Source organism: Carassius auratus, unplaced genomic scaffold (assembly GCF_003368295.1).
Source record: "Carassius auratus strain Wakin unplaced genomic scaffold, ASM336829v1 scaf_tig00217077, whole genome shotgun sequence".
Taxonomy (NCBI): domain Eukaryota; kingdom Metazoa; phylum Chordata; class Actinopteri; order Cypriniformes; family Cyprinidae; genus Carassius; species Carassius auratus.
This window is the reverse complement of record NW_020528881.1, coordinates 13207-38826: the sequence shown is the minus strand read 5'-3', so window position 1 is coordinate 38826 and position 25620 is coordinate 13207. Positions and strand designations below refer to the sequence as shown.

The following is a 25620-nucleotide window of genomic DNA, read 5'->3' as shown; positions in this document are numbered from 1 at the left end:
TTGGAGAAACATGCTCTTTCATTGAGCCACACCCCCACAGACTTCTGTGCTTAGAGCCAAAGATTAAGTTAGATCCTACGATTCAACAATATCAAACATTGACTGCTTCACTTGAACTCAAGTCTTTGGTAACTCCAAATCAGAATCAACAACTCTACAACTCAAAACCTCCAAACAAGACAAGTCCAAAGGGGGCACCCAGATTTGAAGTGTGGATGGCTTGATTACAGACTCAAATGGTTTATAATCACATACAGAATCTTTCTATGTAGACATGTTTGCACTTATTCCTAATTTGCCAAATCCAAAGGGGCACCCGGATCTGCAGTCAAATGCTCTACCACTGAGCTATACCCCCACATCTTTGAAGAAACATGCTCTTTCATTGAGCCATACCCCCACAGACTTCTGTGCTTAGAGCCACAGATTAAGTTAGATCCTACGATTCAACAATATCAAACATTGACTGCTTCACTGTAAACTCAAGTCTTTGGTTACTCCAAATCAGAATCAACAACTCTACAACTCAAAACCTCCAAATAAGACAAGTCCAAAGGGGGCACCCAGATTTGAAATGTGGATGGCTTGATTACAGACTCAATTTGAACTCATGTCGTCGATTATGTCAAGCAAGCCAGATCCAAAATGTATACCTATTGATCTGCAGACAAATGCTCTGTCGTTGAGCTATAAACCCCGTACTGCATGAGCACAAACCACAAAAATGAACTTATGTCAAGGATTTGTTTATTCCTAATATGCCAAGCCCAAATTAGGCACATGGAATGAACCTGGGACCTCTTGATCTGCAATCAAACGCCGTGCCATTGAGATATTACCCCGTACAGCAGGGATAGGCAACTCCAGTCCTGGAGGGCCACTATCCTGCAGAGATTCGCTTCAGCCCTCATGAAAACTCACCTGCCTGTATCTATCTAGTAATCCCGAAAACACTGATTGCCTTGTCCCAGTGAGTTTAATTAGGGTTGGAGCTAAACTCTGCAGGGCAGTGGCCCTCCAGGACCGAAGTTGCTTATCTCTGCCGTAAGGTATGAGCACTAAAAGGCAGGAAGATACTCCTAATCTGCCAAATCCATAGGGGGCAACCGGATTTGAACCGGGGACCTCTTGATCTGCATTCAAATGCTCTACCACTGAGCTATACCCCCACATCTTTGGAGAAACATGCTCTTTCATTGAGCCACACCCCCACAGACTTCTGTGCTTAGAGCAAAAGATTAAGTTAGATCCTACGATTCAACAATATCAAACATTGACTGCTTCACTTGAACTCAAGTCTTTGGTTACTCCAAATCAGAATCAACAACTCTACAACTCAAAACCTCCAAATAAGACAAGTCCAAAGGGGGCACCCAGATTTGAAGTGTGGATGGCTTGATTACAGACTCAAATGGTTTATAATCACATACAGAATCTTTCTATGTAGACATGTTTGCACTTATTCCTAATTTGCAAAATCCAAAGGGGCACCCGGATCTGCAGTCAAATGCTCTACCACTGAGCTATATCCCCACATCTTTGAAGAAACATGCTCTTTCATTGAGCCATACACCCACAGACTTCTGTGCTTAGAGCCACAGATTAAGTTAGATCCTACGATTCAACAATATCAAACATTGACTGCTTCACTGTAAACTCAAGTCTTTGGTTACTCCAAATCAGAATCAACAACTCTACAACTCAAAACCTCCAAATAAGACAAGTCCAAAGGGGGCACCCAGATTTGAAATGTGGATGGCTTGATTACAGACTCAATTTGAACTCATGTCGTTGATTATGTCAAGCAAGCCAGATCCAAAATGTAGACCTATTGATCTGCAGACAAATGATCTGTCGTTGAGCTATAACCCCGTACTGCATGAGCACAAACCACAAAAATGAACTTATGTCAAGGATTTTTTTATTCCTAATATGCCAAGCCCAAATTAGGCACATGGAATGAACCTGGGACCTCTTGATCTGCAATCAAACGCCGTGCCAATGAGATATTACCCCGTACAGCAGGGATAGGCAACTGCAGTCCTGGAGGGCCACTATCCTGCAGAGATTCGCTTCAGCCCTCATGAAAACTCACCTGCCTGTATCTATCTAGTAATCCCGAAAACACTGATTGCCTTGTCCCAGTGAGTTTAATTAGGGTTGGAGCTAAACTCTGCAGGGCAGTGGCCCTCCAGGACCGAAGTTGCTTATCCCTGCCGTAAGGTATGAGCACTAAAAGGCAGGAAGATATTCCTAATCAGCCAAATCCATAGGTGGCACCCGGATTTGAACCGGGGACCTCTTGATCTGCAGTCAAATGCTCTACCACTGAGCTATACCCCACACACTCCCTGGATCATAGCCACACACAAGATGACAGACTCACTTTTAGATAAGGATTTTGGATATGAAAAGAATGCCAGATCCAAAAAAATTACCTAGCGAGAGGATGTGCCACTGAGGTATAATCACATGCAGAATCTTACTATATAGATAAGCATGCACTTAATCCTAATCTGCCAAATCCATAGGGGGCACCCGGATTTGAACCGGGGACCTCTTGATCTGCAGTCAAATGCTCTACCGCTGAGCTATACCCCCAAATCTTTGGAGAAACATGCTCTTTCATTGAGCCACACCCCCACAGACTTCTGTGCTTAGAGCCAAAGATTAAGTTAGATCCTACGATTCAACAATATCAAACATTGACTGATTCACTTGAACTCAAGTCTTTGGTTACTCCAAATCAGAATCAACAACTCTACAACTCAAAACCTCCAAATAAGACAAGTCCAAAGGGGGCACCCAGATTATCCCTGCCGTACAGTATGAGCACAAAAGGCAGGAAGATATTCCTTATCTGCCAAATCCATAGGGGGCACCCGGATTTGAACCGGGGACCTCTTGATCTGCAGTCAAATGCTCTACCACTGAGCTATACCCCCACACACTCCCTGGGTCATAGCCACACACATTATGACAGACTCACTTATGGATAAAGATTTTGGATATGAAAAGAATGCCAGATACAAAAAAAATACCTAGCGAGAGGATGTGCCACTGAGGTATAATCACATACAGAATCTTACTATACAGATAAGCCTGCACTTATTCCTAATCTGCCAAATCCATAGGGGGCACCCGGATTTGAACCGGGGACCTCTTGATCTGCAGTCAAATGCTCTACCACTGAGCTATACCCCCACATCTTTGGAGAAACATGCTCTTTCATTGAGCCACACCCCCACAGACTTCTGTGCTTAGAGCCAAAGATTAAGTTAGATCCTACGATTCAACAATATCAAACATTGACTGCTTCACTTGAACTCAAGTCTTTGGTTACTCCAAATCAGAATGAACAACTCTACAACTCAAAACCTCCAAATAAGACAAGTCCAAAGGGGGCACCCAGATTTGAAATGTGGATGGCTTGATTACAGACTCAAATGGTTTATAATCACATACAGAATCTTTCTATGTAGACATGTTTGCACTTATTCCTAATTTGCAAAATCCAAAGGGGCACCCGGATCTGCAGTCAAATGCTCTACCACTGAGCTATACCCCCACATCTTTGAAGAAACATGCTCTTTCATTGAGCCATACACCCACAGACTTCTGTGCTTAGAGCCACAGATTAAGTTAGATCCTACGATTCAACAATATCAAACATTGACTGCTTCACTGTAAACTCAAGTCTTTGGTTACTCCAAATCAGAATCAACAACTCTACAACTCAAAACCTCCAAATAAGACAAGTCCAAAGGGGGCACCCAGATTTGAAATGTGGATGGCTTGATTACAGACTCAATTTGAACTCATGTCGTTGATTATGTCAAGCAAGCCAGATCCAAAATGTAGACCTATTGATCTGCAGACAAATGATCTGTCGTTGAGCTATAACCCCGTACTGCATGAGCACAAACCACAAAAATGAACTTATGTCAAGGATTTTTTTATTCCTAATATGCCAAGCCCAAATTAGGCACATGGAATGAACCTGGGACCTCTTGATCTGCAATCAAACGCCGTGCCATTGAGATATTACCCCGTACAGCAGGGATAGGCAACTGCAGTCCTGGAGGGCCACTATCCTGCAGAGATTCGCTTCAGCCCTCATGAAAACTCACCTGCCTGTATCTATCTAGTAATCCCGAAAACACTGATTGCCTTGTCCCAGTGAGTTTAATTAGGGTTGGGAGCTAAACTCTGCAGGGCAGTGGCCCTCCAGGACCGAAGTTGCTTATCCCTGCCGTAAGGTATGAGCACTAAAAGGCAGGAAGATATTCCTAATCAGCCAAATCCATAGGTGGCACCCGGATTTGAACCGGGGACCTCTTGATCTGCAGTCAAATGCTCTACCACTGAGCTATACCCCCACACACTCCCTGGATCATAGCCACACACAAGATGACAGACTCACTTTTAGATAAGGATTTTGGATATGAAAAGAATGCCAGATCCAAAAAAATTACCTAGCGAGAGGATGTGCCACTGAGGTATAATCACATGCAGAATCTTACTATATAGATAAGCATGCACTTAATCCTAATCTGCCAAATCCATAGGGGGCACCCGGATTTGAACCGGGGACCTCTTGATCTGCAGTCAAATGCTCTACCGCTGAGCTATACCCCCAAATCTTTGGAGAAACATGCTCTTTCATTGAGCCACACCCCCACAGACTTCTGTGCTTAGAGCCAAAGATTAAGTTAGATCCTACGATTCAACAATATCAAACATTGACTGATTCACTTGAACTCAAGTCTTTGGTTACTCCAAATCAGAATCAACAACTCTACAACTCAAAACCTCCAAATAAGACAAGTCCAAAGGGGGCACCCAGATTATCCCTGCCGTACAGTATGAGCACAAAAGGCAGGAAGATATTCCTTATCTGCCAAATCCATAGGGGGCACCCGGATTTGAACCGGGGACCTCTTGATCTGCAGTCAAATGCTCTACCACTGAGCTATACCCCCACACACTCCCTGGGTCATAGCCACACACATTATGACAGACTCACTTATGGATAAAGATTTTGGATATGAAAAGAATGCCAGATACACAAAAAATACCTAGCGAGAGGATGTGCCACTGAGGTATAATCAACATACAGAATCTTACTATACAGATAAGCCTGCACTTATTCCTAATCTGCCAAATCCATAGGGGGCACCCGGATTTGAACCGGGGACCTCTTGATCTGCAGTCAAATGCTCTACCACTGAGCTATACCCCCACATCTTTGGAGAAACATGCTCTTTCATTGAGCCACACCCCCACAGACTTCTGTGCTTAGAGCCAAAGATTAAGTTAGATCCTACGATTCAACAATATCAAACATTGACTGCTTCACTTGAACTCAAGTCTTTGGTTACTCCAAATCAGAATCAACAACTCTACAACTCAAAACCTCCAAATAAGACAAGTCCAAAGGGGGCACCCAGATTTGAAATGTGGATGGCTTGATTACAGACTCAAATGGTTTATAATCACATACAGAATCTTTCTATGTAGACATGTTTGCACTTATTCCTAATTTGCAAAATCCAAAGGGGCACCCGGATCTGCAGTCAAATGCTCTACCACTGAGCTATACCCCCACATCTTTGAAGAAACATGCTCTTTCATTGAGCCATACACCCACAGACTTCTGTGCTTAGAGCCACAGATTAAGTTAGATCCTACGATTCAACAATATCAAACATTGACTGCTTCACTGTAAACTCAAGTCTTTGGTTACTCCAAATCAGAATCAACAACTCTACAACTCAAAACCTCCAAATAAGACAAGTCCAAAGGGGGCACCCAGATTTGAAATGTGGATGGCTTGATTACAGACTCAATTTGAACTCATGTCGTTGATTATGTCAAGCAAGCCAGATCCAAAATGTAGACCTATTGATCTGCAGACAAATGATCTGTCGTTGAGCTATAACCCCGTACTGCATGAGCACAAACCACAAAAATGAACTTATGTCAAGGATTTTTTTATTCCTAATATGCCAAGCCCAAATTAGGCACATGGAATGAACCTGGGACCTCTTGATCTGCAATCAAACGCCGTGCCATTGAGATATTACCCCGTACAGCAGGGATAGGCAACTGCAGTCCTGGAGGGCCACTATCCTGCAGAGATTCGCTTCAGCCCTCATGAAAACTCACCTGCCTGTATCTATCTAGTAATCCCGAAAACACTGATTGCCTTGTCCCAGTGAGTTTAATTAGGGTTGGAGCTAAACTCTGCAGGGCAGTGGCCCTCCAGGACCGAAGTTGCTTATCCCTGCCGTAAGGTATGAGCACTAAAAGGCAGGAAGATATTCCTAATCAGCCAAATCCATAGGTGGCACCCGGATTTGAACCGGGGACCTCTTGATCTGCAGTCAAATGCTCTACCACTGAGCTATACCCCCACACACTCCCTGGATCATAGCCACACACAAGATGACAGACTCACTTTTAGATAAGGATTTTGGATATGAAAAGAATGCCAGATCCAAAAAAATTACCTAGTGAGAGGATGTGCCACTGAGGTATAATCACATGCAGAATCTTACTATATAGATAAGCATGCACTTAATCCTAATCTGCCAAATCCATAGGGGGCACCCGGATTTGAACCGGGGACCTCTTGATCTGCAGTCAAATGCTCTACCGCTGAGCTATACCCCCAAATCTTTGGAGAAACATGCTCTTTCATTGAGCCACACCCCCACAGACTTCTGTGCTTAGAGCCAAAGATTAAGTTAGATCCTACGATTCAACAATATCAAACATTGACTGATTCACTTGAACTCAAGTCTTTGGTTACTCCAAATCAGAATCAACAACTCTACAACTCAAAACCTCCAAATAAGACAAGTCCAAAGGGGGCACCCAGATTATCCCTGCCGTACAGTATGAGCACAAAAGGCAGGAAGATATTCCTTATCTGCCAAAATCCATAGGGGGCACCCGGATTTGAACCGGGGACCTCTTGATCTGCAGTCAAATGCTCTACCACTGAGCTATACCCCCACACACTCCCTGGGTCATAGCCACACACATTATGACAGACTCACTTATGGATAAAGATTTTGGATATGAAAAGAATGCCAGATACAAAAAAAATACCTAGCGAGAGGATGTGCCACTGAGGTATAATCACATACAGAATCTTACTATACAGATAAGCCTGCACTTATTCCTAATCTGCCAAATCCATAGGGGGCACCCGGATTTGAACCGGGGACCTCTTGATCTGCAGTCAAATGCTCTACCACTGAGCTATACCCCACATCTTTGGAGAAACATGCTCTTTCATTGAGCCACACCCCCACAGACTTCTGTGCTTAGAGCCAAAGATTAAGTTAGATCCTACGATTCAACAATATCAAACATTGACTGCTTCACTTGAACTCAAGTCTTTGGTTACTCCAAATCAGAATCAACAACTCTACAACTCAAAACCTCCAAATAAGACAAGTCCAAAGGGGGCACCCAGATTTGAAGTGTGGATGGCTTGATTACAGACTCAAATGGTTTATAATCACATACAGAATCTTTCTATGTAGACATGTTTGCACTTATTCCTAATTTGCCAAATCCAAAGGGGCACCCGGATCTGCAGTCAAATGCTCTACCACTGAGCTATACCCCCACATCTTTGAAGAAAACAGGCTCTTTCATTGAGCCATACCCCCACAGACTTCTGTGCTTAGAGCCACAGATTAAGTTAGATCCTACAATTCAACAATATCAAACATTGACTGCTGCACTGTAAACTCAAGTCTTTGGTTACTCCAAATCAGAATCAACAACTCTACAACTCAAAACCTCCAATAAGACAAGTCCAAAGGGGGCACCCAGATTTGAAATGTGAATGGCTTGATTACAGACTCAATTTGAACTCATGTCGTTGATTAAGTCAAGCAATCCAGATCCAAAATGTAGACCTATTGATCTGCAGACAAATGCTCTGTCGTTTGAGCTATAACCCCGTACTGCATGAGCACAAACCACAAAAATGAACTTATGTCAAGGATTTGTTTATTCCTAATATGCCAAGCCCAAATTAGGCACATGGAATGAACCTGGGACCTCTTGATCTGCAATTCAAACGTCGTGCCATTGAGATATTACCCCGTACAGCAGGGATAGGCAACTCCAGTCCTGGAGGGCCACTATCCTGCAGAGATTCGCTTCAGCCCTCATTGAAAACTCACCTGCCTGTATCTATCTAGTAATCCCGAAAACACTGATTGCCTTGTCCCAGTGAGTTTTATTAGGGTTGGAGCTAAACTCTGCAGGGCAGTGGCCCTCCAGGACCGAAGTTGCTTATCCCTGCCGTACAGTATGAGCACTAAAAGGCAGGAAGATATTCCTAATCTGCCAAATCCATAGGGGACACCCGAATTTTGAACCGGGGACCTCTTGATCTGCAGTCAAATGCTCTACCACTGAGCTATACCCCCACATCTTTGGAGACACATGCTCTTTCATTGAGCCACACCCCCACAGACTTCTGTGCTTAGAGCCAAAGATTAAGTTAGATCCTACGATTCAACAATATCAAACATTGACTGCTTCACTTGAACTCAAGTCTTTGGTTACTCCAAATCAGAATCAACAAATCTACAACTCAAACCTCCAAATAAGACAAGTCCAAAGGGGGCACCCAGATTTGAAGTGTGGATGGCTTGATTACAGACTCAAATGGTTTATAATCACATACAGAATCTTTCTATGTAGACATGTTTGCACTTATTTCCTAATTTGCAAAATCCAAAGGGGCACCCGGATCTGCAGTCAAATGCTCTACCACTGAGCTATTACCCCCACATCTTTGAAGAAACATGCTCTTTCATTGAGCCATACACCCACAGACTTCTGTGTTAGAGCCACAGATTAAGTTAGATCCTACGATTCAACAATATCAAACATTGACTGCTTCACTGTAAACTCAAGTCTTTGGGTTACTCCAAATCAGAATCAACAACTCTACAACTCAAACCTCCAAATAAGACAAGTCCAAAGGGGGCACCCAGATTTGAAATGTGGATGGCTTGATTACAGACTCAATTTTGAACTCATGTCGTTGATTATGTCAAGCAAGCCAGATCCAAAATGTAGACCTATTGATCTGCAGACAAATGATCTGTCGTTGAGCTATAACCCTGTACTGCATGAGCACAAACCACAAAAATGAACTTATGTCAAGGATTTGTTTATTCCTAATATGCCAAGCCCAAATTAGGCACATGGAATGAACCTGGGACCTCTTGATCTGCCATCAAACGCCGTGCCATTGAGATATTACCCCGTACAGCAGGATAGGCAACTGCAGTCCTGGAGGGCCACTTATCCTGCAGAGATTCGCTTCAGCCCTCATGAAAACTCACCTGCCTGTATCTACCTAGTAATCCCGAAAACACTGATTGCCTTGTCCCAGTGAGTTTAATTAGGGTTGGAGCTAAACTCTGGCAGGGCAGTGGCCCTACAGGACCGAAGTTGGCTTATCCCTGCCGTAAGGTATGAGCACTAAAAGGCAGGAAGATATTCCTAATCTGCCAAATCCATAGGGGGCACCCGGATTTGAACCGGGGACCTCTTGATCTGCAGTCAAATGCTCTACCACTGAGCTATACCCCCACATCTTGGAGAACATGCTCTTTCATTGAGCCAAACCCCCACAGACTTCTGTGCTTAGAGCCAAAGATTAAGTTAGATCCTACGATTCAACAATATCAAACATTGACTGCTTCACTTGAACTCAAGTCTTTTGGTAACTCCAAATCAGAATCAACAACTCTACAACTCAAAAACCTCCAAACAAGGACAAGTCCAAAGGGGGCACCCAGATTTGAAGTGTGGATGGCTTGATTACAGACTCAAATGGTTTATAATCACATACAGAATCTTCTATGTAGACATGTTGCACTTATTCCTAATTTGCCAAATCCAAAGGGGCACCCGGAATCTGCCAGTCAAATGCTCTACCACTGAGCTATACCCCCACATCTTTGAAGAAACAATGCTCTTTCATTGAGCCATACCCCCACAGACTTCTTTGCTTAGAGCCACAGATTAAGTTAGATCCTACGATTCAACAATATCAAACATTTGACTGCTTCACTGTAAACTCAAGTCTTTGGTTACTCCAAATCAGAATCAACAACTCTACAACTCAAAACCTCCAAATAAGACAAGTCCAAAGGGGGCACCCAGATTTGAAATGTGGATGGCTTGATTACAGACTCAATTTGAACTCATGTCGTCGATTATGTCAAGCAAGCCAGATCCAAAATGTATACCTATTGATCTGCAGACAAATGCTCTGTCGTTGAGCTATAACCCGTACTGCATGAGCACAAACCACAAAAATGAACTTATGTCAAGGATTTGTTTATTCCTAATATGCCAAGCCCAAATTAGGCACATGGAATGAAACCTGGGACCTCTTGATCTGCAATCAAACGCCGTGCCATTGAGATATTACCCGCGTACAGCAGGGATAGGCAACTCCAGTCCTGGAGGGCCACTATCCTGCAGAGATTCGCTTCAGCCCTCATGAAACTCACCTGCCTGTATCTATCTAGTAATCCCGAAAACACTGATTGCCTTGTCCCAGTGAGTTTAATTAGGGTTGGAGCTAAACTCTGCAGGGCAGTGGCCCTCCAGGACCGAAGTTGCTTATCTCTGCCGTAAGGTATGAGCACTAAAAGGCAGGAAGATACTCCTAATCTGCCAAATCCATAGGGGGCACCCGGATTTGAACCGGGGACCTCTTGATCTGCAGTCAAATGCTCTACCACTGAGCTATACCCCCACATCTTTGGAGAAACATGCTCTTTCATTGAGCCACACCCCCACAGACTTCTGTGCTTAGAGCCAAAGATTAAGTTAGATCCTACGATTCAACAATATCAAACATTGACTGCTTCACTTGAACTCAAGTCTTTGGTTACTCCAAATCAGAATCAACAACTCTACAACTCAAAACCTCCAAATAAGACAAGTCCAAAGGGGCACCCAGATTGAAGTGTGGATGGCTTGATTACAGACTCAAATGGTTTATAATCACATACAGAATCTTTCTATGTAGACATGTTTGCACTTATTCCTAATTTGCAAAATCCAAAGGGGCACCCGGATCTGCAGTCAAATGCTCTACCACTGAGCTATACCCCCACATCTTTGAAGAAACATGCTCTTTCATTGAGCCATACACCCACAGACTTCTGTGCTTAGAGCCACAGATTAAGTTAGATCCTACGATTCAACAATATCAAACATTGACTGCTTCACTGTAAACTCAAGTCTTTGGTTACTCCAAATCAGAATCAACAACTCTACAACTCAAAACCTCCAAATAAGACAAGTCCAAAGGGGGCACCCAGATTTGAAATGTGGATGGCTTGATTACAGACTCAATTTGAACTCATGTCGTTGATTATGTCAAGCAAGCAGATCCAAAATGTAGACCTATTGATCTGCAGACAAATGATCTGTCGTTGAGCTATAACCCGTACTGCATGAGCACAAACCACAAAAATGAACTTATGTCAAGGATTTTTTTATTCCTAATATGCCAAGCCCAAATTAGGCACATGGAATGAACCTGGGACCTCTTGATCTGCAATCAAACGCCGTGCCAATGAGATATTACCCCGTACAGCAGGGATAGGCAACTGCAGTCCTGGAGGGCCACTATCCTGCAGAGATTCGCTTCAGCCCTCATGAAAACTCACCTGCCTGTATCTATCTAGTAATCCCGAAATACACTGATTGCCTTGTCCCAGTGAGTTTAATTAGGGTTGGAGCTAAACCTCTGCAGGGCAGTGGCCCTCCAGGACCGAAGTTGCTTATTCCCTGCCGTAAGGTTATGAGCACTAAAAGGCAGGAAGATATTCCTAATCAGCCCAAATCCATAGGTGGCACCCGGATTTGAACCGGGGACCTCTGATCTGCAGTCAAATGCTCTACCACTGAGCTATACCCCCACACACTCCCTGGATCATAGCCACACACAAGATGACAGGATCTCACTTTTAGATAAGGATTTTTGGATATGAAAAGAATGCCAGATCCAAAAAAATTACCTAGCGAGAGGATGTGCCACTGAGGTTATAATCACATGCAGAATCTTACTATATAGATAAGCATGCACTTAATCCTAATCTGCCAAATCCATAGGGGGCACCCGGATTTGAACCGGGGACCTTCTTGATCTGCAGTCAAATGCTCTACCGCTGAGCTATACCCCCAAATCTTTGGAGAAACATTGCTCTTTCATTGAGCCACACCCCCACAGACTTCTGTGCTTAGAGCCAAAGATTAAGTTAGATCCTACGATTCAACAATATCAAACATTGACTGATTCACTTGAACTTCAAGTCTTTGGTTACTCCCAAATCAGAATCAACAACTCTACAACTCAAAACCTCCAAATAAGACAAGTCCAAAGGGGGCACCCAGATTATCCCTGCCGTACAGTATGAGCACAAAAGGCAGGGAAGATATTCCTTATCTGCCAAATCCATAGGGGGCACCCGGATTTGAACCGGGGACCTCTTGATCTGCAGTCAAATGCTCTACCACTTGAGCTATACCCCCACACACTCCCTGGGTCATAGCCACACACATTTATGGACAGACTCACTTATGATAAAGATTTTTGGATATGAAAAGATGCCAGTAACAAAAAAATACCTAGCGGAGGATGTGCCACTGAGGTATAATCACATACAGAATCTTACTATACAGATAAGCCTGCACTTATTCCTAATCTGCCAAATCCATAGGGGGCACCCGGATTTGAACGGACCTCTTGATCTGCAGTCAAATGCTCTTACCACTGATCTATACCCCCACATCTTGGAGAAACATGCTCTTTCATTGAGCCACACCCCCACATGACTTCTGTGCTTAGAGCCAAAGATTAAGTTAGATCCTACGATTCAACAATATCATAATCATTGACTGCTTCACTTGACTCAAGTCTTTGGTTACTCCAAATCAGAATGAGTTACAACTCTACAACTCAAAACCTCCAAATAAGACAAGTCCAAAGGGGCACCAGATTTGAAATGTGGATGGCTTGTTTTTACAGACTCAAATGTTATAATCACATACAGAATCTTTCTATGTAGACATTTGTTTGCATTATTCCTAATTTGCAAAATCCAAAGGGGCACCCGGATCTGCAGTCAAATGCTCTACCACTGAGCTATACCCCCACATCTTTGAAGAAACATGCTCTTTCATTGAGCCATACACCCACAGACTTCTGTGCTTAGAGCCACAGATTAAGTTAGATCCTACGATTCAACAATATCAAACATTGACTGCTTCACTGTAAACTCAAGTCTTTGGTTACTCCAAATCAGAATCAACAACTCTACAACTCAAAACCTCCAAATAAGACAAGTCCAAAGGGGGCACCCAGATTTGAAATGTGGATGGCTTGATTACAGACTCAATTTGAACTCATGTCGTTGATTATGTCAAGCAAGCCAGATCCAAAATGTAGACCTATTGATCTGCAGACAAATGCTCTGTCGTTGAGCTATAACCCCGTACTGCATGAGCACAAACCACAAAAATGAACTTATGTCAAGGATTTTTTATTCCTAATATGCCAAGCCCAAATTAGGCACATGGAATGAACCTGGGACCTCTTTGATCTGCCAACAAACGCCGTGCTGCCATTGAGATATTTACCCCCGTATTCTACAGGCAGGGATAGGCAACTGCAGTTCTGGAGGGCCACTAATTCCTGCCCAGAGGATTCGGCTCAGCCCTCATTGAAAACTCACCTGCCTGGTATCTTATTCTAGTAATCCCAAAAACACTGGATTGCCTTGTCCAGTGAGTTTGAATTAGGCGTTGGAGCTTAAACTGCTGCCAGGGCAGTGGCCCTCCAGGACCGAAGTTGCTTATCCCTGGCGTAAGGTATGAGCACTAAAAGGGCAGGAAGATATTCCTGAATCAGCCCAAATCCATAGGGTGGCACCCGGATTTTGAACCGGGGACCTCTTGATCTGCAGTCAAATGCTCTACCACTGAGCTATACCCCACACACTCCCTGGATCATAGCCACACACAAGATGACAGACTCACTTTTAGATAAGGATTTTGGATATGAAAAGAATGCCAGATCTATAAAATCCATGAGCTATACCCCAAAATCTTTGGAGAAACATGCTCTTTCATTGAGCCACACCCCCACAGACTTCTGTGCTTAGAGCCAAAGATTAAGTTAGATCCTACGATTCAACAATATCAAACATTGACTGATTCACTTGAACTCAAGTCTTTGGTTACTCCAAATCAGAATCAACAACTCTACAAACTCAAAACCTCCAAATAAGACAAGTCCAAAGGGGGCACCCAGATTATCCCTGCCGTACAGTATGAGCACAAAAGGCAGGAAGATATTCCTTATCTGCCAAATCCATAGGGGGCACCCGGGATTTGAACCGGGGACCTCTTGATCTGCAGTCAAATGCTCTACCACTGAGCTATACCCCCACACACTCCCTGGGTCATAGCCACACACATTATGACAGACTCACTTAATGGATAAAGATTTGGGATATGAAAAGAATGCCAGATACAAAAAAATACCTAGCGAGAGGATGTGCCACTGAGGTATAATCACATACAGAAATCTTACTATACAGATAAGCCTGCACTTATTCCTAATCTGCCAAATCCATAGGGGGCACCCGGATTTTGACCGGGGACCTCTTGATCTGCAGTCAAATGCTCTACCACTGAGCTATACCCCCACATCTTTGGAGAACATGCTCTTTCATTGAGCCACACCCCCCACAGACTTCTGTGCTTAGAGCCAAAGATTAAGTTAGATCCTACGATTCAACAATATCAAACATTGACTGCTTCACTTGAACTCAAGTCTTTGGTTACTCCAAATCAGAATCAACAACTCTACAACTCAAAACCCTCCAAATAAGACAAGTCCAAAGGGGGCACCCAGATTTGAAGTGTGGATGGCTTGGATTACAGACTCAATGGTTTATAATCACATACAGAATCTTTCTATGTAGACATGTTTGCAACTTATTCCTTAATTTGCCAAATCCAAAGGGGCACCCGGATCTTGCAGTCAAATGCTCTACCACTGAGCTATACCCCCACATCTTTGAAGAAACAGGCTCTTTCATTGAGCCATACCCCCACAGACTTCTGTGGCTTAGAGCCACAGATTAAGTTAGATCCTACAATTCAACAATATGCAAACATTGACTGCTGCACTGTAAACTCAAGTCTTTGGTTACTCCCAAATCAGAATCAACAACTCTACAACTCAAAACCTCCAAATAAGACAAGTCCAAAGGGGGCACCCAGATTTGAAATGTGAATGGCTTGATTACAGACTCAATTTGAACTCATGTCGTTGATTAAGTCAAGCAATCCAGATCCAAAATGTAGACCTATTGATCTGCAGACAAATGCTCTGTCGTTGAGCTATAACCCCGTACTGCATGAGCACAAACCACAAAAATGAACTTAATGTCAAGGATTTGTTTATTCCTAATATGCCAAGCCCAAATTAGGCACATGGAATGAACCTGGGACCTCTTGATCTGCAATCAAACGTCGTGCCATTGAGATATTACCCCGTACAGCAGGGATAGGCAACTCCAGTCCTGGAGGGCCACTTATCCTGCAGAGATTCGCTTCCAGCCCTCATGAGAAACTCCACCTGCCTGTATCTATCTAGTAATCCCGAAAACACTGATTGCCTTGTCCCAGTGAGTTTTTATTAGGGTTTGGAGCTAAACTCTGCAGGGCAGTGGCCCTCCAGGACCGAAGTTGCTTTATCCCTGCCGTACAGTATGAGCACTAAAAAGGCAGGAAGATATTCCTAATCTGCCAAATCCATAGGGGACACCCGAATTTGAACCGGGGACCTCTTGATCTGCAGTCAAATGCTCTACCACTGAGCTATACCCCACATCTTTGGAGACACATGCTCTTTCATTGAGCCACACCCCCACAGACTTCTGTGCTTAGAGCCAAGATTAAGTTAGATCCTACGATTCAACAATATCAAACATTGACTGCTTCACTTGAACTCAAGTCTTTGGTTACTCCAAATCAGAATCAACAAATCTACAACTCCAAAACCTCCCAAATAAGACAAGTCCAAAGGGGGCACCCAGATTTGAAGTGTGGATGGCTTGATTACAGACTCAAATGGTTTATAATCACATACAGAATCTTTCTATGTAGACATGTTTGCACTTATTCCTAATTTGCAAAATCCAAAGGGGCACCCGGATCCTGCAGTCAAATGCTCTACCACTGAGCTATACCCCCACATCTTTGAAGAAACATGCTCTTTCATTGAGCCATACCCCCACAGACTTCTGTGCTTAGAGCCACAGATTAAGTTAGATCCTACGATTCAACAATATCAAACATTGACTGCTTCACTGTAAACTCAAGTCTTTGGTTACTCCAAATCAGAATCAACAACTCTACAACTCAAAACCTCCAATAAGACAAGTCCAAAGGGGGCACCCAGATTTGAAATGTGGATGGCTTGATTACAGACTCAATTTGAACTCATGTCGTTGATTATGTCAAGCAAGCCAGATCCAAAATGTAGACCTATTGATCTGCAGACAAATGATCTGTCGTTGAGCTATAACCCTGTACTGCATGAGCACAAACCACAAAAATGAACTTATGTCAAGGATTTGTTTATTCCTAATATGCCAAGCCCAAATTAGGCACATGGAATGAACCTGGGACCTCTTGATCTGCAATCAAACGCCGTGCCATTGAGATATTACCCCGTACAGCAGGGATAGGCAAACTGCAGTCCTGGAGGGCCACTATCCTGCAGAGATTCGCTTCAGCCCTCATGAAAACTCACCTGCCTGTATCTACCTAGTAATCCCGAAAACACTGATTGCCTTGTCCCAGTGAGTTTTAATTAGGGTTGGAGCTAAACTCTGCAGGGCAGTGGCCCTCCAGGACCGAAGTTGCTTATCCCTGCCGTAAGGTATGAGCACTAAAAGGCAGGAAGATATTCCTAATCTGCCAAATCCATAGGGGGCACCCGGATTTGAACCGGGGACCTCTTGATCTGCAGTCAAATGCTCTAACACTGAGCTATTCCCCACATCTTTGGAGAAACATGCTCTTTCATTGAGCCAAACCCCCACAGACTTCTGTGCTTAGAGCCAAAGATTAAGTTAGATCCTACGATTCAACAATATCAAACATTGACTGCTTCACTTGAACTCAAGTCTTTTGGTAACTCCAAATCAGAATCAACAACTCTACAACTCAAAAACCTCCAACAAGACAAGTCCAAAGGGGGCACCCAGATTTGAAGTGTGGGATGGCTTGATTACAGACTCAAATGGTTTATAATCACATACAGAATCTTTCTATGTAGACATGTTTGCGACTTATTCCTAATTTGCCAAATCCAAAGGGGCACCCGGATCTGCAGTCAAATGCTCTACCACTGAGCTTATACCCCCACATCTTTGAAGAAACATGCTCTTTCATTGAGCCATACCCCCACAGACTTCTGTGCTTAGAGCCACAGATTAAGTTAGATCCTACGATTCAACAATATCAAACATTGACTGCTTCACTGTAAACTCAAGTCTTTGGTTACTCCAAATCAGAATCAACAACTCTACAACTCAAAACCTCCAAATAAGACAAGTCCAAAGGGGGCACCCAGATTTGAAATGTGGATTGGCTTGATTACAGACTCAATTTGAACTCATGTCGTCGATTATGTCAAGCAAGCCAGATCCAAAATGTTATACCTATTGATCTGCAGACAAATGCTCTGTCGTTGAGCTATAACCCCGTACTGCATGAAGCACAAACCACAAAATGAACTTATGTCAAGGATTTGTTTATTCCTAATATGCAACCCAAATTAGGCACATGGAATGAACCTGGGACCTCTTGATCTGCAATCAAACGCCGTGCCATTGAGATATTACCCCGTACAGCAGGGATAGGGCAACTCCAGTCCTGGAGGGCCACTATCCTGCAGAGATTCGCTTCAGCCCTCATGAAAACTCACCTGCCTGTATCTATCTAGTAATCCCGAAAACACTGATTGCCTTGTCCCAGTGAGTTTAATTAGGGTTGGAGCTAAACTCTGCAGGGCAGTGGCCCTCCAGGACCGAAGTTGCTTATCCCTGCCGTAAGTATGAGCACTAAAAGGCAGGAAGATATTCCTAATCTGCCAAATCCATAGGGGGCACCCGGATTTGAACCGGGGACCTCTTGATCTGCAGTCAAATGCTCTACCACTGAGCTATACCCCCACATCTTTGGAGAAACATGCTCTTTCATTGAGCCAAACCCCCACAGACTTCTGTGCTTAGAGCCAAAGATTAAGTTAGATCCTACGATTCAACAATATCAAACATTGACTGCTTCACTTGAACTCAAGTCTTTGGTAACTCCAAATCAGAATCAACAACTCTACAACTCAAAACCTCCAAACAAGACAAGTCCAAAGGGGGCACCCAGATTTGAAGTGTGGATGGCTTGATTACAGACTCAAATGGTTTATAATCACATACAGAATCTTTCTATGTAGACATGTTTGCACTTATTCCTAATTTGCCAAATCCAAAGGGGCACCCGGATCTGCAGTCAAATGCTCTACCACTGAGCTATACCCCCACATCTTTGAAGAAACATGCTCTTTCATTGAGCCATACCCCCACAGACTTCTGTGCTTAGAGCCACAGATTAAGTTAGATCCTACGATTCAACAATATCAAACATTGACTGCTTCACTGTAAACTCAAGTCTTTGGTTACTCCAAATCAGAATCAACAACTCTACAACTCAAAACCTCCAAATAAGACAAGTCCAAAGGGGGCACCCAGATTTGAAATGTGGATGGCTTGATTACAGACTCAATTTGAACTCATGTCGTTGATTATGTCAAGCAAGCCAGATCCAAAATGTATACCTATTGATCTGCAGACAAATGCTCTGTCGTTGAGCTATAACCCCGTACTGCATGAGCACAAACCACAAAAATGAACTTATGTCAAGGATTTGTTTATTCCTAATATGCCAAGCCCAAATTAGGCACATGGAATGAACCTGGGACCTCTTGATCTGCAATCAAACGCCGTGCCATTGAGATATTACCCCGTACAGCAGGGATAGGCAACTCCAGTCCTGGAGGGCCACTATCCTGCAGAGATTCGCTTCAGCCCTCATGAAAACTCACCTGCCTGTATCTATCTAGTAATCTCTGCCGTAAGGTATGAGCACAAAAAGGCAGGAAGATATTCCTAACTGCCAAATCCATAGGGGGCACCCGGATTTGAACCGGGGACCTCTGATCTGCAGTCAAATGCTCTACCACTGAGCTATACCCCCACATCTTTGGAGAAACATGCTCTTTCATTGAGCCACACCCCCACAGACTTCTGTGCTTAGAGCCAAAGATTAAGTTAGATCCTACGATTCAACAATATCAAACATTGACTGCTTCACTTGAACTCAAGTCTTTGGTTACTCCAAATCAGAATCAACAACTCTACAACTCAAAACCTCCAAATAAGACAAGTCCAAGGGGGCACCCAGATTTGAAGTGTGGATGGCTTGATTACAGACTCAAATGGTTTAATAATCACATACAGAATCTTTCTATGTAGACATGTTTGCACTTATTCTAATTTGCAAAATCCAAAGGGGCACCCGGATCTGCAGTCAAATGCTCTACCACTGAGCTATACCCCACATCTTTGAAGAAACATGCTCTTTCATTGAGCCATACCCCACAGACTTCTGTGCTTAGAGCCACAGATTAAGTTAGATCCTACGATTCAACAATATCAAACATTGACTGCTTCACTGTAAACTCAAGTCTTTGGTTACTCCAAATCAGAATCAACAACTCTACAACTCAAAACCTCCAAATAAGACAAGTCCAAAGGGGGCACCCAGATTTGAAATGTGGATGGCTTGATTACAGACTCAATTTGAACTCATGTCGTTGATTATGTCAAGCAAGCCAGATCCAAAATGTAGACCTATTGATCTGCAGACAAATGATCTGTCGTTGAGCTATAACCCCGTACTGCATGAGCACAAACCACAAAATGAACTAAGGATTTTTTTATTCCTAATATGCCAAGCCCAAATTAGGCACATGGAATGAACCTGGGACCTCTTGATCTGCAATCAAACGCCGTGCATTGAGATATTACCCCGTACAGCAGGATAGGCAACTGCAGTCCTGGAAGGGCCACTATCCTGCAGAGATTCGCTTCAGCCCTCATGAAAACTCAACCTGCCTGTATCTACCTAGTAATCCCGAAAACACTGATTGCCTTGTCCCAGTGAGTTTAATTAGGGGTTGAAGCTAAACTCTGCAGGGCAGTGGCCCTCCAGGACCGAAGTTGCTTATTCCCTGCCGTAAGGTATGAGCACTAAAAGGCAGGAAGATATTCCTAATCTGCCAAATCCATAGGGGCACCCGGATTTGAAACCGGGGACCTCTTGATCTGCAGTCAAATGCTCTACCACTGAGCTATACCCCCACACACTCCCTGGATCATAGCCACACACAAGATGGACAGACTCACTTTTAGATAAGGATTTTGGATATGAAAAGAATGCCAGATCCAAAAAAATTACCTAGCGAGAGGATGTGCCACTGAGGTATAATCACATGCAGAATCGTACTATATAGATAAGCATGCACTTAATCCTAATCTGCCAAATCCATAGGGGGCACTCCGGATTTGAACCGGGGACCTCTCGATCTGCAGTCCAAATGCTCCTTACCACTAGAGCTATACCCCCACATATTTGGAGAAACATGCTCTTTCATTGAGCCACACCCCCACACACTTCTGTGCTTAGAGCCAAAGATTAAGTTAGATCCTACGATTCAACAATATCAAACATTGACTGCTTCACTTGAACTCAAGTCTTTGGTTACTCCAAATCAGAATCAACAACTCTACAACTCAAAACCTCCAAATAAGACAAGTCCAAAGGGGCACCCAGATTATCCCTGCCCGTACAGTATGAGCACAAAAGGCAGGAAGATATTCCTTATCTGCCAAATCCATAGGGGGCACCCGGATTTGAACCGGGGACCTCTTGATCTGCAGTCAAAATGCTCTACCACTGAGCTATACCCCCCACACACTCCCTGGGTCATAAGCCACACACCATTATGACAGACTCACTTTATGGATAAAGATTTTGGATATGATAAGAATGCCAGATACAAAAAAAATTACCCTAGCGAGAGGAAGTGCCACTGAGGTATAATCACATACAGAATCTTACTATACAGATAAGCCTGCACTTATTCCTAATCTGCCAAATCCATAGGGGGCACCCGGATTTTGAACCGGGGACCTCTTGATCTGCAGTCAAATGCTCTACCACTGAGCTATACCCCACATCTTTTGGAGAAACATGCTCTTTCATTGAGCCACACCCCCACAGACTTCTGTGCTTAGAGCCAAAAGATTAAGTTAGATCCTACGATTCAACAATATCAAACATTGACTGCTTTCACTTGAACTCAAGTCTTTTGGTTACTCCAAATCAGAATCAACAACTCTACAACTCAAAACCTCCAAATAAGACAAGTCCAAAGGGGGCACCCAGATTTGAAAGTGTGGATGGCCTTGATTACAGACTCAAATGGTTTATAATCACATACAGAATCTTTCTATGTAGACATGTTTGCACTTATTCCTAATTTGCCAAATCCAAAGGGGCACCCGGATCTGCAGTCAAATGCTCTTACCACTGAGCTATACCCCCACATCTTTGAAGAAACATGCTCTTTCATTGAGCCATACCCCCACAGACTTCTGTGCTTAGAGCCACAGATTAAGTTAGATCCTACGATTCAACAATATCAAACATTGACTGCTTCACTGTAAACTCAAGTCTTTGGTTACTCCAAATCAGAATCAACAACTCTACAACTCAAAACCTCCAAATAAGACAAGTCCAAAGGGGGCACCCAGATTTGAAATGTGGATGGCTTGATTACAGACTCAATTTGAACTCATGTCGTCGATTATGTCAAGCAAGCCAGATCCAAAATGTAGACCTATTGATCTGCAGACAAATGCTCTGTCGTTGAGCTATAACCCCGTACTGCATGAGCACAAACCACAAAAATGAAACTTATGTCAAGGATTTGTTTATTCCTAATATGCCAAGCCCAAATTAGGCACATGGAATGAACCTGGGACCTCTTGATCTGCCATCAAACGCCGTGCCATTGAGATATTACCCCGTACAGCAGGGATAGGCAACTGCAGTCCTGGAGGGCCACTATCCTGCAGAGATTCGCTTCAGCCCTCATGAAAACTCACCTGCCTGTATCTATCTAGTATTCCCGAAAACACTGATTGACTTGTCCCCAGTGAGTTTAATTAGGGTTGGAGCTAAACTCTGCAGGGCAGTGGCCCTCCAGGACCGAAGTTGCTTATCCCTGCCGTAAGGTATGAGCACTAAAAGGCAGGAAAGATATTCCTAACCTGCCAAATCCATAGGGGGCACCCGGATTTGAACCGGGGACCTCTTGATCTGCAGTCAAATGCTCTACCACTGAGCTATACCCCCAAATATTTGGAGAAACATGCTCTTTCATTGAGCCACACCCCCACAGACTTCTGTGCTTAGAGCCAAAGATTAAGTTAGATCCTACGATTCAACAATATCAAACATTGACTGCTTCACTTGAACTCAAGTCTTTGGTTACTTCCAAATCAGAATCAACAACTCTACAACTCAAAACCTCCAAATAAGACAAGTCCAAAGGGGGCACCCAGATTTGAAGTGTGGATGGCTTGATTACAGACTCAAATGGTTTATAATCACATACAGAATCTTTCTATGTAGACATGTTTGCACTTATTCCTAATTTGCAAAATCCAAAGGGGCACACGGATCTGCAGTCAAATGCTCTACCACTGAGCTATACCCCCACATCTTTGAAGAAACATGCTCTTTCATTGAGCCATACCCCCACAGACTTCTGTGCTTAGAGCCACAGATTAAGTTAGATCCTACGATTCAACAATATCAAACATTGACTGCTTCACTGTAAACTCAAGTCTTTGGTTACTCCAAATCAGAATCAACAACTCTACAACTCAAAACCTCCAAATAAGACAAGTCAAAGGGGGCACCCAGATTTGAAATGTGGATGGCTTGATTACAGACTCAATTTGAACTCATGTCGTTGATTATGTCAAGCAAGCCAGATCCAAAATGTAGACCTATTGATCTGCAGACAAATGATCTGTCGTTGAGCTATAACCCCGTACTGCATGAGCACAAACCACAAAAATGAACTTATGTCAAGGATTTTTTTATTCCTAATATGCCAAGCCCAAATTAGGCACATGGAATGAACCTGGGACCTCTTGATCTGCAATCAAACGCCGTGCCAATGAGATATTACCCCGTACAGCAGGGATAGGCAACTGCAGTCCTGGAGGGCCACTATCCTGCAGAGATTCGCTTCAGCCCTCATGAAAACTCACCTGCCTGTATCTATCTAGTAATCCCGAAAACACTGATTGCCTTGTCCCAGTGAGTTTAATTAGGGTTGGAGCTAAACTCTGCAGGGCAGTGGCCCTCCAGGACCGAAGTTGCTTATCCCTGCCGTAAGGTATGAGCACTAAAAGGCAATAATATCAAATATTGACTGCTTCACTTGAACTCAAGTCTTTGGTTACTCCAAATCAGAATCAACAACTCTACAACTCAAAACCTCCAAATAAGACAAGTCCAAAGGGGGCACCCAGATTATCCCTGCCGTACAGTATGAGCACAAAAAGGCAGGAAGATATTCCTTATCTGCCAAATCCATAGGGGGCACCCGGATTTGAACCGGGGACCTCTTGATCTGCAGTCAAATGCTCTACCACTGAGCTATACCCCCACACACTCCCTGGGTCATAGCCACACACATTATGACAGACTCACTTATGGATAAAGATTTTGGATATGATAAGAATGCCAGATACAAAAAAATTACCTAGCGAGAGGAAGTGCCACTGAGGTATAATCACATACAGAATCTTACTATACAGATAAGCCTGCACTTATTCCTAATCTGCCAAATCCATAGGGGGCACCCGGATTTGAACCGGGGACCTCTTGATCTGCAGTCAAATGCTCTGCCACTGAGCTATACCCCCACATCTTTGGAGAAACATGCTCTTTCATTGAGCCACACCCCCACAGACTTCTGTGCTTAGAGCCAAAGATTAAGTTGCTCTTTAAGATTAATTTGAAGTGTGGATGGCTTGATTACAGACTCAAATGGTTTATAATCACATACAAAATCTTTCTATGTAGACATGTTTGCACTTATTCCTAATTTGCCAAATCCAAAGGGGCACCCGGATCTGCAGTCAAATGCTCTACCACTGAGCTATACCCCCACATCTTTGAAGAAACATGCTCTTTCATTGAGCCATACCCCCACAGACTTCTGTGCTTAGAGCCACAGATTAAGTTAGATCCTACGATTCAACAATATCAAACATTGACTGCTTCACTGTAAACTCAAGTCTTTGGTTACTCCAAATCAGAATCAACAACTCTACAACTCAAAACCTCCAAATAAGACAAGTCCAAAGGGGGCACCCAGATTTGAAATGTGGATGGCTTGATTACAGACTCAATTTAAACTCATGTCGTCGATTATGTCAAGCAAGCCAGATCCAAAATGTAGACCTATTGATCTGCAGACAAATGCTCTGTCGTTGAGCTATAACCCCGTACTGCATGAGCACAAACCACAAAAATGAAACTTATGTCAAGGATTTGTTTATTCCTAATATGCCAAGCCCAAATTAGGCACATGGAATGAACCTGGGACCTCTTGATCTGCCATCAAACGCCGTGCCATTGAGATATTACCCCGTACAGCAGGGATAGGCAACTGCAGTCCTGGAGGGCCACTATCCTGCAGAGATTCGCTTCAGCCCTCATGAAAACTCACCTGCCTGTATCTATCTAGTATTCCCGAAAACACTGATTGACTTGTCCCAGTGAGTTTAATTAGGGTTGGAGCTAAACTCTGCAGGGCAGTGGCCCTCCAGGACCGAAGTTGCTTATCCCTGCCGTAAGGTATGAGCACTAAAAGGCAGGAAGATATTCCTAATCTGCCAAATCCATAGGGGGCACCCGGATTTGAACCGGGGACCTCTTGATCTGCAGCCAAATGCTCTACCACTGAGCTATACCCCCAAATATTTGGAGAAACATGCTCTTCATTGAGCCACACCCCCACAGACTTCTGTGCTTAGAGCCAAAGATTAAGTTAGATCCTACGATTCAACAATATCAAACATCGACTGCTTCACTTGAACTCAAGTCTTTGGTTACTCCAAATCAGAATCAACAACTCTACAACTCAAAACCTCCAAATAAGACAAGTCCAAAGGGGGCACCCAGATTTGAAGTGTGGATGGCTTGATTACAGACTCAAATGGTTTATAATCACATACAGAATCTTTCTATGTAGACATGTTTGCACTTATTCCTAATTTGCAAAATCCAAAGGGGCACACGGATCTGCAGTCAAATGCTCTACCACTGAGCTAT

The 25620-nt window shown here is 43.5% G+C and overlaps 26 non-coding genes across 26 annotated transcripts; all 26 read right to left on the bottom strand.

The window, feature by feature from the left end:
* Positions 1-2271: 2271 nt before the first annotated feature.
* trnac-gca (transfer RNA cysteine (anticodon GCA)) lies at positions 2272-2342 on the bottom strand. Its single transcript has one exon. It is a non-coding gene; the product is annotated as a tRNA-Cys (tRNA).
* A 187-nt stretch (positions 2343-2529) lies between these two features.
* trnac-gca (transfer RNA cysteine (anticodon GCA)) lies at positions 2530-2601 on the bottom strand. Its single transcript has one exon. It is a non-coding gene; the product is annotated as a tRNA-Cys (tRNA).
* Positions 2602-2873: 272 nt separating this feature from the next.
* Positions 2874-2945, bottom strand: trnac-gca (transfer RNA cysteine (anticodon GCA)). Its single transcript has one exon. It is a non-coding gene; the product is annotated as a tRNA-Cys (tRNA).
* Positions 2946-3132: 187 nt separating this feature from the next.
* On the bottom strand, positions 3133-3204 carry trnac-gca (transfer RNA cysteine (anticodon GCA)). Its single transcript has one exon. It is a non-coding gene; the product is annotated as a tRNA-Cys (tRNA).
* Positions 3205-4307: 1103 nt separating this feature from the next.
* trnac-gca (transfer RNA cysteine (anticodon GCA)) lies at positions 4308-4379 on the bottom strand. Its single transcript has one exon. It is a non-coding gene; the product is annotated as a tRNA-Cys (tRNA).
* Positions 4380-4566: 187 nt separating this feature from the next.
* trnac-gca (transfer RNA cysteine (anticodon GCA)) lies at positions 4567-4638 on the bottom strand. The gene has a single exon. It is a non-coding gene; the product is annotated as a tRNA-Cys (tRNA).
* Positions 4639-4910: 272 nt separating this feature from the next.
* On the bottom strand, positions 4911-4982 carry trnac-gca (transfer RNA cysteine (anticodon GCA)). Its single transcript has one exon. It is a non-coding gene; the product is annotated as a tRNA-Cys (tRNA).
* Positions 4983-5170: 188 nt separating this feature from the next.
* trnac-gca (transfer RNA cysteine (anticodon GCA)) lies at positions 5171-5242 on the bottom strand. Its single transcript has one exon. It is a non-coding gene; the product is annotated as a tRNA-Cys (tRNA).
* Positions 5243-6344: 1102 nt separating this feature from the next.
* trnac-gca (transfer RNA cysteine (anticodon GCA)) lies at positions 6345-6416 on the bottom strand. The gene has a single exon. It is a non-coding gene; the product is annotated as a tRNA-Cys (tRNA).
* A 187-nt stretch (positions 6417-6603) lies between these two features.
* On the bottom strand, positions 6604-6675 carry trnac-gca (transfer RNA cysteine (anticodon GCA)). Its single transcript has one exon. It is a non-coding gene; the product is annotated as a tRNA-Cys (tRNA).
* A 273-nt stretch (positions 6676-6948) lies between these two features.
* On the bottom strand, positions 6949-7020 carry trnac-gca (transfer RNA cysteine (anticodon GCA)). The gene has a single exon. It is a non-coding gene; the product is annotated as a tRNA-Cys (tRNA).
* A 187-nt stretch (positions 7021-7207) lies between these two features.
* trnac-gca (transfer RNA cysteine (anticodon GCA)) lies at positions 7208-7279 on the bottom strand. Its single transcript has one exon. It is a non-coding gene; the product is annotated as a tRNA-Cys (tRNA).
* Positions 7280-9561: 2282 nt separating this feature from the next.
* trnac-gca (transfer RNA cysteine (anticodon GCA)) lies at positions 9562-9633 on the bottom strand. Its single transcript has one exon. It is a non-coding gene; the product is annotated as a tRNA-Cys (tRNA).
* Positions 9634-10738: 1105 nt separating this feature from the next.
* Positions 10739-10810, bottom strand: trnac-gca (transfer RNA cysteine (anticodon GCA)). The gene has a single exon. It is a non-coding gene; the product is annotated as a tRNA-Cys (tRNA).
* Positions 10811-11913: 1103 nt separating this feature from the next.
* Positions 11914-11984, bottom strand: trnac-gca (transfer RNA cysteine (anticodon GCA)). The gene has a single exon. It is a non-coding gene; the product is annotated as a tRNA-Cys (tRNA).
* A 191-nt stretch (positions 11985-12175) lies between these two features.
* On the bottom strand, positions 12176-12248 carry trnac-gca (transfer RNA cysteine (anticodon GCA)). The gene has a single exon. It is a non-coding gene; the product is annotated as a tRNA-Cys (tRNA).
* Positions 12249-12524: 276 nt separating this feature from the next.
* Positions 12525-12597, bottom strand: trnac-gca (transfer RNA cysteine (anticodon GCA)). Its single transcript has one exon. It is a non-coding gene; the product is annotated as a tRNA-Cys (tRNA).
* Positions 12598-14441: 1844 nt separating this feature from the next.
* On the bottom strand, positions 14442-14514 carry trnac-gca (transfer RNA cysteine (anticodon GCA)). The gene has a single exon. It is a non-coding gene; the product is annotated as a tRNA-Cys (tRNA).
* Positions 14515-18245: 3731 nt separating this feature from the next.
* trnac-gca (transfer RNA cysteine (anticodon GCA)) lies at positions 18246-18317 on the bottom strand. Its single transcript has one exon. It is a non-coding gene; the product is annotated as a tRNA-Cys (tRNA).
* A 1007-nt stretch (positions 18318-19324) lies between these two features.
* On the bottom strand, positions 19325-19395 carry trnac-gca (transfer RNA cysteine (anticodon GCA)). Its single transcript has one exon. It is a non-coding gene; the product is annotated as a tRNA-Cys (tRNA).
* A 1093-nt stretch (positions 19396-20488) lies between these two features.
* On the bottom strand, positions 20489-20561 carry trnac-gca (transfer RNA cysteine (anticodon GCA)). The gene has a single exon. It is a non-coding gene; the product is annotated as a tRNA-Cys (tRNA).
* A 537-nt stretch (positions 20562-21098) lies between these two features.
* Positions 21099-21171, bottom strand: trnac-gca (transfer RNA cysteine (anticodon GCA)). Its single transcript has one exon. It is a non-coding gene; the product is annotated as a tRNA-Cys (tRNA).
* Positions 21172-22548: 1377 nt separating this feature from the next.
* Positions 22549-22620, bottom strand: trnac-gca (transfer RNA cysteine (anticodon GCA)). The gene has a single exon. It is a non-coding gene; the product is annotated as a tRNA-Cys (tRNA).
* A 1255-nt stretch (positions 22621-23875) lies between these two features.
* On the bottom strand, positions 23876-23947 carry trnac-gca (transfer RNA cysteine (anticodon GCA)). Its single transcript has one exon. It is a non-coding gene; the product is annotated as a tRNA-Cys (tRNA).
* A 187-nt stretch (positions 23948-24134) lies between these two features.
* Positions 24135-24206, bottom strand: trnac-gca (transfer RNA cysteine (anticodon GCA)). The gene has a single exon. It is a non-coding gene; the product is annotated as a tRNA-Cys (tRNA).
* Positions 24207-25191: 985 nt separating this feature from the next.
* Positions 25192-25263, bottom strand: trnac-gca (transfer RNA cysteine (anticodon GCA)). The gene has a single exon. It is a non-coding gene; the product is annotated as a tRNA-Cys (tRNA).
* Between the last annotated feature and the right edge of the window lie 357 nt (positions 25264-25620).